We start from the raw sequence: 4,421 nt of genomic DNA on the forward strand, positions 1-4,421 counted from the left end.
CAGGACACCCAGTTTGGCTGCAGCGGTCAAGATAAGGGCCAAGGCCAGGGCATGCAGCAGTTCCTCCAAGGCAGAGGAAAAGACTGCGCAAGTGAGGCAGAAGGCCCTGGACAAGGAGTTTGCCAAGGCCTCGGCGGGGGCCTCTAACAAGGCTTGTCTACTTCCAGCATTGGGGGCAGGAGTAGACTGCCACAGTCTGGGAGGCCTTTCCGGGGTCAAGGTGGCAGGGTTGCCCGACACACCAAGTGAAGGCAGGCCACAGGTTCCCATTGGAGGCAGGTTGGGTCTGTTTGCAGACCGCTGGGACGAATTGACTATGGATGTCTGGGTCAGGAAAAGATAAGAGCAGGGCTCTCCCTCGAATTTCTTTCCCTTCCTCTGAGGCTTTTCTTCCGTTGTCCAGTTTCTGGAGACCCAGTCAAGCGGGGACTCATGGAGACGGCTATCCAGCATTTGCTGGATATTCGGGCCATTCAGCCAGTTCCACCGGAACAACGGGGGCGAGGGTTCTATTCAAACTTGTTCATCATCCCAAAGGCCTCGGGGGGCGGTGGCGGTGGAGGGCAATTCTAAATTTAAAGGGATTCAACATCTACGTTGTATACAGGAGGTTCAAGATGTACTCCCTGCATTCCATCTTGGTGGGGATTAGGGAGGGGGACTTTTTAGCCTCTATAGATCTCACAGAGGCATACCTCCATGTCCCTATTGTCCAGACCATCAACAGTACCTGAGGTTTTGCTATGCCGGCCGCCACTTTCAATATGTGGCTTTACTGTTCAGTCTGGCTTCAGCCCCCGAACGTTCACAAAGATTCTGGCAGTGCTGGCAGCATACCTCAGGACGATCCCTATCAGGATCCAATGTTACCTGGACGATCTGCTCATCCAGGCGTCTGTTGGTAGCCATCAGGAGGGGTGGTTTTTTCAGGGAGCCTTGCCGAGTGACTGTGACATCAGACGCCAACCTGTTCGGCTGGGGAAGCCATTGCGGATCTCAGGTTGCCCAGGGATGCTGGACACAGCTGGAGTTCAATCAGCGGATCAACTGGTTGGAGCTCAGGGCAACTCATCTGACCCTTCAGACTTTCCTACCACAGGTGAGGGGGTGCCATGTCCTCCTCCTCACAGACAATATCACAACGATGGCCTATATCAACCGGCAAGGGGGGACTTGGTCAAGGTCCCTTATGAAGGAGTTGGAGGCCCTAAGCCGGTGGGCAGAGACCCATCTTTTGTCCCTGACAGTAGATCACATTGCTGGGACGGCCAACTTCCGAGCCTATTGGCTGAGTCGAGCCATGAGTGGATCCATCGGAGTGGTGGCTCCATCCCAGCCTGTTTGTAGAACTCGCAGACCAGTTCAGCTGATTGGTGAACAATCTCTTTGCCTCTCCAAACGAGCACTCACTTTCCCAGGTTCCTGTCCCGGTTTCCTGCCCTGGGAGGGGAGGGGGTGGATGCTTTGCGGACCCCGTGGCCCAGGGGGCTTTTATATGCCTTCCCTCCCCTATCCCTCATCCCAGCTGTCATTCAAAAGGGGTTGTTGGAGAAGGCAGAGTTGCTGTTAGTGGCCCCCCCATTGGCCCAGGAGACTGTGGTTCACCAACCTGGTGGGAATCCTGGAGGATTCCCCCGGATAGAGTCTCCCTCAGCCAGGGGCCCGTACTGCATCCCAACCCCCAGCGGCTGCAATTGTCCGTTTGGCAGTTGAGCGGAGGCTCTTAAGACGGGAGAACATCTCTACCAGGATCATCTGGACTATTCAGGTGGCAAGACGGCTTTCAGCTACACGCATTTACAATGCCACATGGACCATGTTTGCTGGTTGATGTGCCACGAAACATTTGGACCCTACTTCTGCCCCAGTGGTGAAGGTGCTGGAGTTTTTACAAGAGGGCCTGGAACGGGGGCTGTCCCCTAATACTTTGCGTAGGCAGGTGGCTGCACTGGGCTGTTTTGACCTTTGGGGACTGGGGCTCCCTCGCTCAACATCCGAGGGTGCGAGCTTTTCTGCGTGGGGCTTCTAACTTCCGGCCCCCAACGCTCCACTGTTATCCAACTTGGGACCTGGTAAAAGTCTTACAGGCACTAACTAAGGCACCTTTTGAACTGTTGAGGGAGGCTAGTCTTTGCCTCCTCTCGTGTAAGGTTGCTTTCCTTGTGGCCATCACGTCTGCCCGATGGATATCAGAGTTGGCGGCATTATCGCTGAGGGTAGACCTGTGTATTTTTAATTCTAACAAGGTGGTCCTGCGGCTGGACCCTGCCTTTCTTCCGAAGGTCAACTCCTTGTTTCACCGAGCACAGGAGTTGGTCCTGCCAGATTTCTGTCCAAGGCCTCGGCACACCTTGGAGCAGACTTGGCATATGCTGGATGTTAGGCGGGCCCTCCGTATTTACGTATCATGGACCCCTTCCTTCAGGAAGACTGAATTCCTGTTCATTTCCTTTCAACAGTCAATTCTGGGCCACAGGGGGACCCTTTCCACAGTAGGGTGTTGGTTTAGGGCATGCATAGCATGTGCTTACGGGCTTCAAGCTCTCTCGGTGCCTCAGGGGATAATGGCCCACTCTACCCGCAGTGCAGCAACGACTGCGGCCTGGGCTACTTAGGCCTCTGTTGAAGAGATTTGTAGGGCGGCCACATGGACTTTGCCATCTCCTTTTATCCGCCACTACAGACTTGACTCCTATGCCTCTGCTGAGGCAGCCTTTGGGCGGAGGGTCCTGCAACGGGTACACGAGGAGGCTGGGACGTCGGCCCAGGACAGTTCCCGCCCTTAGTGCTGGCAAGGCTTTGGTATCTCCCAGCCTGGCACCTCCCATCGCCACACTATGGAGAAGGAACATTGATCCTACCGTGATATGTCCTTTCTCGTAATGTGGGATGGCAGGTGCCAGCCCCACCCTTTTCCTGTCTGGTCTGACTCCCAATGGGTGGGGAGTTTTTGTTTCTGTCTTTCAGGTGGATTACTATTCGCTTCGTCTTCGTTATCAAACTGAGGAACATCACCAGGGAGGCAGAACCTCAAAAAATTCAACTCAGTCCATAGAGCTAGAGCCTAGAAACGTGATGGCGAACCTATGGCACGTGTGCCACCCATATCAGTGGGCACGCCAGCTCAGCTCTGGGGCGCATGCGCCCACCAGCCAGCTGATTTTCGGGCCTTCTGGGCCCACAAGAAGTAGGGAAACAGGCTGTTTCCTGCCTCCGGGGGGGGGGGGGGGAAGGCCAGTTTTTCTTTCTTACCTGCCTCCAGATCTTCTCTATGCATCTGCGGAGGGCGAAAACAGCCTTTCCCACTCCCTCGGAGGCCCTCCAAAGGCCTGAAAGGGCCCATTTCCCAACTCCCAGTGGGATAGGAAGTGACTTTTTTGCTGTCCCACTGGGAGTTGGGAAATGGGCCCTTTCAGGCCTTTGGAGGGCCTCTGAGGGAGTGGGAAAGGCTGTTTTTGCCCTTCCCAGATGCATAGAGAGGATCTGGAGCCAGGTAAGAAAGAAAAATGGGCCTACCTGGCCATCGCATGCCAGGAGCAGGGGGGGAGATGGGTTTGTACGCGCATGCGCAGGGCAGGGCACATAGAATTATGGGTGTGGGCATGCATACGCGCGAACCTTCCCCCCCTCTCCTGGCACGCGATGGCAAAAAGGTTAGCCATCACTGGCCTAAAATAACCCAGCTTGGCACCTTCCATCCCACACTACGAGAAAGGACGTATCATGGTAGGACCAATGTCCCTGATGTGCTGCTTGCTGTAAAGACAGCAGGTAAAAATGAATCCTTTTCAGTAACTTATAGCCAAGCCATTTTTGTTGATCTGTACTGTGACTACCAGTATTTCCAAACACAAACATTTTCAGAAAACTATATGTACAGTATTTAGAAGTCAAATAAACATTTCACATAATTATTCCAGATTACGGTTTTGAGATATCATAGTTTCCTACAACTACATGGATTATTATTATTATTTTTTTTTTTATTGAAAAGTTTTACAAAAAGTTTACATATTCCCCCCCCTTCCCTACCTCAACCTCCCCCCTCCCCCCCTCCCCTTCCCAGAACAAATTACAGGATATAAACTTCAACAATCATAATCAATCCTAATCTAAACAATTATGACATTTCACATCTCTTGTTTCTTCAATTCCCTAATTACCCGCCTAGCTTTATTACTTAAAGACACACTAAATATCTATATAATCATTCATAACCTATCTGCAATTTCTTATTCCGATATTTATTTTGAATATAATCTATCCACCTTCTCCAATCTCTTAAATATCTTTCATTTGAATGATCCTTCAGGTACGCCGAAATTTTTGCCATTTCCACTAGATTTATAACTTTCATTGTCCACTCTTGGATTGTAGGTAAACCTTGCTTCTTCCAATATTGTGCCACCAACAGTCTTGCT

This window comes from Pantherophis guttatus, chromosome 1, assembly GCF_059756535.1.
Source record: "Pantherophis guttatus breed Tessera chromosome 1, ASM5975653v1, whole genome shotgun sequence".
NCBI lineage: Eukaryota > Metazoa > Chordata > Lepidosauria > Squamata > Colubridae > Pantherophis > Pantherophis guttatus.